Source organism: Procambarus clarkii, chromosome 46, assembly GCF_040958095.1.
Source record: "Procambarus clarkii isolate CNS0578487 chromosome 46, FALCON_Pclarkii_2.0, whole genome shotgun sequence".
NCBI classification, from domain to species: Eukaryota; Metazoa; Arthropoda; class Malacostraca; order Decapoda; family Cambaridae; genus Procambarus; species Procambarus clarkii.
The window spans coordinates 6473121-6483863 of NC_091195.1; positions in this window are offsets into that span (position 1 = coordinate 6473121).

Here is a 10743-nt window from a genome sequence, read left to right on the forward strand (position 1 = left end):
TGGTACACTTGTCACCCGTGCTGACACACACACACCCCGGTGCACCTGTCACCCGTGCTGACACACACACCCTGGTACACCTGTCTCCCGTGCTGACACACACACACCCCGGTACACCTGTCACCTGTGCTGACACATACACACCCCAGTACACTTGTCACCCGTGCTGACACACACACACCCTGGTACACTTGTCTCCCGTGCTGACACACGCACCCCGGTACACCTGTCTCCCGTGCTGACACACACACACCCTGGTACACTTGTCTCCCGTGCTGACACACACACACCCCGGTACACCTGTCACCCGTGCTGACACACACACACACACCGGTACACCTGTCTCTCGTCCTGACACACACACACCCCGGTACACCTGTCTCCCGTGCTGACACACACCGGTACACCTGTCTCTCGTGCTGACACACACACACCCCGGTACACCTGCCACCCGTGCTGACACACACACACACCTCGGTACACTTGTCTCCCATGCTGACACCCACACACACCCCGGTACACCTGTCTCTCGTCTTGACACAAACACACACTCCCCGGTACACCTGTCACCCGTTTTAACACACACACACCCCGGTACACCTGTCACCCGTGCTGACACACACACACCCCGGTACACCTGTCACCCGTGCTGACACACACACCCCGGTACACTTGTCTCCGGTGCTGACACACACACACAACCCGGTACACCTGTCTCCCGGGCTGACACACACACACCCCGGTACACCTGTCACCCGTGCTGACACACACACACCCCGGTACACCTGTCTCCCGTGCTGACACACACACACCCCGGTACACCTGTCACCCGTGCTGACACACACACACCCCGGTACACCTGTCTCCCGTACTGACACACACACACACACTCTGGTACACCTGTCACCCGTCCTGACACACACACACCCCGGTACACCTGTCACCCGTGCTGCCACACACACACCCTGGTACACCTGTCACCCGTGCTGACACACACACACCCCGGTACACTTGTCTCCCGTACTGACACACACACACCCCGGTACACCTGTCTCACGTGCTGACACACACACACCGGTACACCTGTCTCCTATGCTGACACACACACACCCCAGTACACTAGCCACCCGTGCTGACACAAACCCCGGTACACCTGTCCCCCATGCTGACACACACCCCGGTACACTAGTCACCCGTGCTGACACACACCCCGGTACACCTGTCACCCGTGCTGACACACACCCGGGTACACCTGTCACCCGTGGTGACACACACACCCCGGTACACTAGTCACCCGTGCTGACACACACCCCGGTACAATAGTCACCCGAGCTGACACACACCAGTACACCTGTCACCCGTGCTGACACGCATACACCCCGGTACACATGTCTCCCGTCCTGACACGCACACACACACCTGTACACCTGTCACCCGTGCTGACACACACACACCCCGGTACACCTGTCACCCGTGCTGACACACACACCCCGGTACATCTGTCACCCGTGTTGACACACACACACACACCGGTACACCTGTCACCCGTGCTGACACACACACACACCGGTACACCTGTCACCCGTGTTGACACACACACACACACCGGTACACCTGTCACCCGTGCTGACACACACACACACCGGTACACCTGTCTCCCGTGCTGACACACCCACACACCCCGGTACACCTGTCACCCGTGCTGACACACACACACACCCCGGTACACCTGTCTCCCGTGCTGACACACACACACCCCGGTACACCTGTCACCCGTGCTGACACACACACACACCGGTACACCTGTCACCCGTGCTGAAACACACACACACACCGGTACACCTGTCACCCGTGCTGACACACACACACACCGGTACACCTGTCACCCGTGCTGACACACACTCACACCCTGGTACACCTGTCTTCCGTGCTGACACACACACACCCCGGTACACCTGTCTCCCGTGCTGACACACACACACCCCGGTACACCTGTCACCCGTTTTAACACACACACATCCCGGTACATCTGTCACCCGTGCTGACACGCACTCACCGGTACACCTGTCACCCGTGCTGACACACACACACCCTGGTACACTTGTCACCCGTGCTGACACACACACACCCCGGTACACCTGTCACCCGTGCTGACACACACACACCCTGGTACACCTGTCACCCGTGCTGACACACATACACCCTGGTACACCTGTCTCCCGTGCTGACACACACACACCCCGGTACTCCTGTCTCCCGTGCTGACACACATGCACACACCCCGGTACACCTGTCTCCCGTGCTGACACACACACACACCCCGGTACACCTGTCACCCGTGCTGACACACACACACCCCGGTACACCTGTCACCCGTGCTGACACACACACACCCCGGTACACCTGTTACACGTGCTGACACACACACCCCGGTACACCTGTCTCCCGTGCTGACACACACACACCCCGGTACACCTGTCTCCCGTGCTGACACACACACACACCCTGGTACACCTGTCTCTCGTGCTGACACACACACACCCCGGTACACCTGTTACACGTGCTGACACACACACCCCGGTACACCTGTCTCCCGTGCTGACACACACACACACCCCGGTACACATGTCTCCCGTGCTGACACACACACATCCCAGTACACTTAGATGAAGGAGTACACTTCAGGAGATGAAGTACTTAATGAAACAAAAAGAGAGAAAGATCTAGGAATTGATATCACACCAAACCTGTCTCCTGAAGCCCACATGAAAAGAATTACGTCTGCGGCATATGAAAGGCTGTCTAACATCAGAACAGCCTTCAGGAAGCTGTAAGGAATCGTTTAGAATCTTGTACACCACATACGTAAGACCAATCCTGGAGTATGGAGCCCCAACATGGAGCCCGTACCTTGTCAAGCACAAGACGAAGCTGGAAAAAGTTCAGAGGTATGCCACTAGACTGGTCCCAGAACTAAGAGGCATGAGTTACGAGGAAATACTGCGGGAAATGCACCTTACGACATTGGAAGACAGAAGGGTGAGGGGAGACATGATCACTACCTACAAAGTCCTCAGGGGAATTGACAGGTGGACAAAGATAAACTATTCAACACTGGCTGTATGCGAACAAGGGGACACAGGTGGAAACTGAGTACCCAAATGAGCCACAGGGACGTTAGAAAGAACTTTTTCAGTGTCAGAGTAGTTGACAAGTGGAATGCATTAGGCAGAGATGTGGTGGAGGCTGACTCCATACATAGTTTCAAATGTAGATATGATAGAGCTAAGTAGGCTCTGGAATCTGTACACCAGTTGATTGACGGTTGAGAGGCGGGACCAAAGAGCCAAAGTTCAACCCCTGCAAACACAACTAGGTGAGTACTTGTCACCCGTGCTGACACACACCACTGTACACTTGTCACCCGTGCTGACACACACCCCGGTACACTTGTCACCCGTGCTGACACACACACACCCTGGTACACCTGTCACCCGTGCTGACACACACACACCCCGGTACACCTGTCACCCGTGCTGACACACACACACCCCTGTACACCTGTCACCCGTGCTGACACACACACACACACACCCCGGTACACCTGTCACCCGTGCTGACACACACACACCCTGGTACACCTGTCACCCGTGCTGACACACACACACCCCGGTACACCTGTCACCCGTGCTGACACACACACACCCCTGTACACCTGTCACCCGTGCTGACACACACACACCCCGGTACACCTGTCTCCCGTGCTGACACACACACACCCTGGTACACCTGTCTCCCATGCTGACACACACACACACAGACGTGTACACAACTGTACGAACACACAGGTGTTGTCCCCCTCCCCCGGTACACTCAACCCGCATGGTAAACACTAACTTCTTAATCACGGCTCTTAGGATAGTATAGAGCTTATTCACGGCTCTTAGGATAGTACAGAGCTTAATGACGGCTCTTAGGATAGTACAGAGCTTAATCACGGCTCTTAGGATAGTACAGAGCTTATTCACGGCTCTTAGGATAGTATAGAGCTTAATCACGGCTCTTAGGATAGTACAGAGCTTTATCACGGCTCTTAGGATAGTACAGAGATTAATCACGGCTCTTAGGATAGTACAGAGCTTAATCACGGCTCTTAGGATAGTATAGAGCTTAATCACGGCTCTTAGGATTAGTACAGAGATTAATTAGTGGTCGCTAGAGCACTTCCCCGCTTTAGCGACGACGTCCGGAGTTGTTCATTAAAATATTTGTTAAAAATTTAAATTTTATCCGATCAATCTGGTAATGGTTTCAAAATGAGCGCCTTTAGATTGCACACAATTTAGCACTTTCGCACCCATATGTCGCTTGAGCACGACATATTTTTTTTCTCTTGAATACACCTCAAGCGGCATTTGAAAAAAATATTTCTATAAAATCCAATTCATATCCGATCGACTTGGGGATAGTATAAAAATGTTTGCCATTAAATTTTCGTTTTTTTTAACAGCCTCATAGCCTATTTGGGAGAACGGCATCTACTTGGTAAGACCATTGTATTGTTGACACGACCAGTGTAATCGACGTAGTTTTTGATTTGGTGCCGGTCTAACGCATCCTTGTGTGACATTTTATACATATGTTCTTCTAGAACATTCTATTGCGAAGACATTGGTACAAAAATTAAGTGCATACTACGAAAATTAAGGTCAGGACAGTGAAAAGAATTTACACTTTTCAATAGGTGTTTCGCCTATCTGCTGTCGGGTGTGTGGTAAGAGATAACACTTCAGCCACTTCCCACACTCTTGAGAGTGGGTCGCGATCATGATTCTACATTTATATGCATATGTCCGTGTAGGGAATTTTATTGCGGTCACAGTGATATCAAAATTAACGACATAGAACAATTCCGGGGTTGACAAACATGAAAAGATCATAAACATTTCAGCGCGGTTTGACGCTCCCGGCTAACGATCGCCATAGTTTTTTATTTGGTGCGGGTCTCATGTCGAGTTTGGTGAAATTTTACATATATATTCCTCTAGAGCATTCTCTTGTGAACAAATTGATACCAAATTTAAATACATACATGTAATATTAAGGTGAGCAGACCGAAAAGATTATAAACAATTTAGTGTCGCCGCTTGGTCGCCCAAAACGAACAGCCCACACCCAGAAAGTTCACAGTTTACTCCAGGGAGCGCGAAGTGTTTAGTCCTACTCTCCTGAATCCTTGGCACTACTTCAAGGCCGCTGGCTTCTCCCGCTCACGTTACAGAAGTCTTTCAGAGTCCAATGTTCGCTATCCTGACACACTCACAGTAACCAGTGACTGTGTCCCGGTACTAGCAGGTGTCCCGGTGATGATATCCTGACACACTCACAGTAACCAGTGACTGTGTCCCGGTACTAGCAGGTGTCCCGGTGATGATATCCTGACACACTCACAGTAACCAGTGACTGTGTCCCGGTACTAGCAGGTGTCCTGGTGATGATATCCTGACACACTCACAGTAACCAGTGATTGGGTCCTGATACTCGAGGGCCTCTAATCTGCTAACTTTTCTATGATGTTTACTGTCTAGGAAAACGCCTACATCCTCCCCCCCCCCAGAGGAGGCAATACCACCGTTATACAAATGTGGGCCCCTGTGACAGTGGTGTCTCCTCAGAGGAGACAATGTGGGCCCTGTGACAGTGGTGTCTCCTCAGAGGAGACAATGTGGGCCCCTGTGACAGTGGTGTCTCCTCAGAGGAGACAATGTGGGCCCTGTGACAGTGGTGTCTCCTCAGAGGAGACAATGTGGGCCCTGTGACAGTGGTGTCTCCTCAGAGGAGACAATGTGGGCCCTGTGACAGTGGTGTCTCCTCAGAGGAGACAATGTGGGCCCTGTGACAGTGGTGTCTCCTCAGAGGAGACAATGTGGGCCCTGTGACAGTGGTGTCACAGGGCCTTCACCACCTTCCCTACCCTTCACCACCTTCCCTACCCTTCACCACCTTCCCTACCCTTCACCACCTTCCCTACCCTTCACCACCTTCCCTACCCTTCACCACCTTCCCTACCCTTCACCACCTTCCCTACCCTTCACCACCTTCCCTACCCTTAACCACCTTCCCTACCCTTCACCACCTTCCCTACCCTTCACCACTTTCCCTCCCCTTCAGCACCTTCCCTACCCTTCACCACCTTCCCCACCCTTCACCACCTTCCCCACCCTTCACCACCTTCCCTACCCTTCACCACCTTCCCTACCCTTCACCACCTTCCCTTCCCTACCCTTCACCACCTTCCCCACCCTTCACCACCTTCCCTACCCTTCACCACCTTCCCTACCCTTCACCACCTTCCCTACCCTTCACCACCTTCCCTACCCTTCACCACCTTCCCTCCCCTTCAGCACCTTCCCTACCCTTCACCACCTTCCCTACCCTTCACCACCTTCCCCACCCTTCACCACCTTCCCTACCCTTCACCACCTTCCCTACCCTTCAGCACCTTCCCTACCCTTCACCACCTTCCCTACCCTTCACCACCTTCCCCACCGTTCACCACCTTCCCTACCCTTCACCACCTTTCCTACCCTTCACCACCTTCCCCACCCTTCACCACCTTCCCTACCCTTCACCGCCTTCCCTACCCTTCACCTTCCCTACCCTTCACCACCTTCCCTACCCTTTACCACCTTCCCTACCCTTCACCACCCTCCCTACCCTTCACCACCTTCCCTACCATTAACCGCCTTCCCTACCCTTGACCACCTTCCCTACCCTTCACCACCTTCCCTACCCTTCACCATTTTCCCTACCCTTCACCACCTTCCCTACCCTTCACCACCTTCCCTACCCTTCACCACCTTCCCTACCCTTCATCACCTTCCCTACCCTTCACCACCTTCCCTACCCTTCACCACCTTCCCTAAACTTCACCACCTTCCCTACCCTTCACCTCCTTCCCTACTCTTCACCACCTTCCCTACCCTTCACCACCTTCCCTACCCTTCACCACCTTTCCTACCCTGCACCACCTTCCCTACCCTTCAACACCTTCCCTACCCTTCACCACCTCCCCTACCCTTCACCACCTTCCCTACCCTTCACCACCTTCCCTACCCTGCACCACCTTCCCTACCGTTCAACACCTTCCCTACCCTTCACCACCTTCCCTACCCTTCATCACCTTCCCTACCCTTCACCATCTTCCCTACCCTTCACCACCTTCCCTAAACTTCACCACCTTCCCTACCCTTCACCACCTTCCCTACCCTTTACCACCTTCCCTACCCTTCACCACCTTCCCTACCCTTCATCATCTTCCCTACCCTCACCACCTTCCCTACCCTTCACCTCCTTCCCTACCCTTCACCACCTTCCCTAACCTTCACCACCTTCCCTACCCTTCAACACCTTCCCTACCCTTCACCACCTCCCCTACCCTTCACCACCTTCCCTACCCTTCACCACCTTCCCTACCCTGCACCACCTTCCCTACCGTTCAACACCTTCCCTACCCTTGACCACCTTCCCTACCCTTCATCACCTTCCCTACCCTTCACCATCTTCCCTACCCTTCACCACCTTCCCTAAACTTCACCACCTTCCCTACCCTTCACCACCTTCCCTACCCTTTACCACCTTCCCTACCCTTCACCACCTTCCCTACCCTTCATCATCTTCCCTACCCTCACCACCTTCCCTACCCTTCACCTCCTTCCCTACCCTTCACCACCTTCCCTAACCTTCACCACCTTCCCTACCCTTCACCACTTTCCCTACCCTTCACCACCTTCCCTACCCTTCACCACCTTCCCTACCCTTCACCACCTTCCCTACCCTTCACCATCGTCAATATCCTTCACTACCTTCCCTACCCTTCACCACCTTCCCTAACCTTCACCACCTTCCCTACTCTTCACCACCTTCCCTACCCTTCACCACCTTCCCTACCCTTCACCACCTTCCGTACCCTTCACCAGCTTCCCAACCATTCACCACCTTCCCTTCCCTTCACCATCGTCCCTACCCTTAACCACCTTCCCTACCCTTCACTACCTTCCCAACCCTTCACCACCTTCCCTACCCTTCACCACCTTCCCTACCCTTCACCACCTTCCCTACCCTTCACCACCTTCCCTACCCTTCACCACCTTCCCTCCCCTTCAGCACCTTCCCTACCCTTCACCACCTTCCCTACCCTTTACCACCTTCCCTACCCTTCACCACCTTCCTTACCCTTCATCATCTTCCCTATCCTCACCACCTTCCCTACCCTTCACCTCCTTCCCTACCCTTCACCACCTTCCTTAACCTTCACCACCTTCCCTACCCTTCACCACTTTCCCTACCCTTCACCACCTTCCCTACCCTTCACCACCTTCCCCACCCTTCACCACCTTCCCTACCCTTCACCGCCTTCCCTACCCTTCACCTTCCCTTCCCTTCACCACCTTCCCTACCCTTCACCACCTTCCCTTCCCTTCACCACCCTCCCTACCCTTCACCACCTTCCCTACCATTAACCGCCTTCCCTACCCTTGACCACCTTCCCTACCCTTCACCACCTTCCCTACCCTTCACCATCTTCCCTACCCTTCACCACCTTCCCTACCCTTCACCACCTTCCCTACCCTTCACCACCTTCCCTACCCTTCATCACCTTCCCTACCCTTCACCACCTTCCCTACCCTTCACCACCTTCCCTAAACTTCACCACCTTCCCTACCCTTCACCACCTTTCCTACTCTTCACCACCTTCCCTACCCTTCACCACCTTCCCTACCCATCACCACCTTCCCTACCCTGCACCACCTTCCCTACCCTTCAACACCTTTCCTACCCTTCACCACCTCCCTACCCTTCACCACCTTCCCTACCCTTCACCACCTTCCCTACCCTGCACCACCTTCCCTACCGTTCAACACCTTCCCTACCCTTCACCACCTTGCCTACCCTTCAACACCTTCCCTACCCTTCACCACCTTTCCTACCCTTCACCACCTTCCCTACCCTTCACCATCTTCCCTACCCTTCACCATCTTCCCTACCTTCACCACCTTCCCTACCCTTCACCACCTTCCCTACCCTTCACCACCTTCCCTACCCTTCACCACCTTCCCTACTCTTCACCACCTTCCCTACCCTTCACCACCTTCCCTACCCTTCACCACCTTCCCTACCCTTCACCACCTTCCCTACCCTTCACCACCCTCCCTACCCTTCACCACCTTCCCTACCATTAACCGACTTCCCTACCCTTGACCACCTTCCCTACCCTTCATCACCTTCCCTACCCTTCACCATCTTCCCTACCCTTCACCACCTTCCCTACCCTTCACTACCTTCCCTACCCTTCACCACCTTCCCTAACCTTCACCACCTTCCCTACTCTTCACCACCTTCCCTACCCTTCACCACCATCCCTACCCTTCACCACCTTCCCTACCCTTCACCAGCTTCCCAACCATTCACCACCTTCCCTACCCTTCACCATCGTCCCTACCCTTAACCACCTTCCCTACCCTTCACTACCTTCCCTACCCTTCACCACCTTCCCTACCCTTCACCACCTTCCCTACCCTTCACCACCTTCCCTACCCTTTACCACCTTCCCTACCCTTCACCACCTTCCCTCCCCTTCAGCACCTTCCCTACCCTTCACCACCTTCCCTACCCTTTACCACCTTCCCTACCCTTCACCACCTTCCTTACCCTTCATCATCTTCCCTACCCTCACCACCTTCCCTACCCTTCACCTCCTTCCCTACCCTTCACCACCTTCCCTAACCTTCACCACCTTCCCTACCCTTCACCACTTTCCCTACCCTTCACCACCTTCCCTACCCTTCACCACCTTCCCCACCCTTCACCACCTTCCCTACCCTCCACCGCCTTCCCTACCCTTCACCTACCCTACCCTTCACCACCTTCCCTACCCTTCACCACCTTCCCTACCCTTCACCACCCTCCCTACCCTTCACCTCCTTCCCTACCATTAACCGCCTTCCCTACCCTTGACCACCTTCCCTACCCTTCACCACCTTCCCTACCCTTCACCATCTTCCCTACCCTTCACCACCTTCCCTACCCTTCACCACCTTCCCTACCCTTCACCACCTTCCCTACCCTTCATCACCTTCCCTACCCTTCACCACCTTCCCTACCCTTCACCACCTTCCCTAAACTTCACCACCTTCCCTACCCTGCACCACCTTCCCTACCGTTCAACACCTTCCCTACCCTTCACCACCTTGCCTACCCTTCACCACCTTCCCTACCCTTCACCACCTTCCCTACTCTTCACCACCTTCCCTACCCTTCACCACCTTCCCTACCCTTCACCACCTTCCCTACCGTTCAACACCTTCCCTACCCTTCACCACCTTCCCTACCCTTCACCAGCTTCCCAACCCTTCACCACCTTCCCTACCCTTCACCATCGTCCCTACCCTTAACCACCTTCCCTACCCTTCGCTACCTTCCCTACCCTTCACCACCTTCCCTACCCTTCACCACCTTCCCCACCCTTCAACACCTTCCCTACCCTTCACCACCTTCCCTGCCCTTCACCACCTTCCCTACCCTTCACCACCTTCCCTACCCTTCACCACCTTCCCTACTCTTCACCACCTTCCCTACCCTTCACCACCTTCCCTACCCTTCACCACCTTCCCTACCCTTCACCACCTTCCCTACCCTTCACCACCCTCCCTACCCTTCACCACCCTCCCTACCCTTCACCCA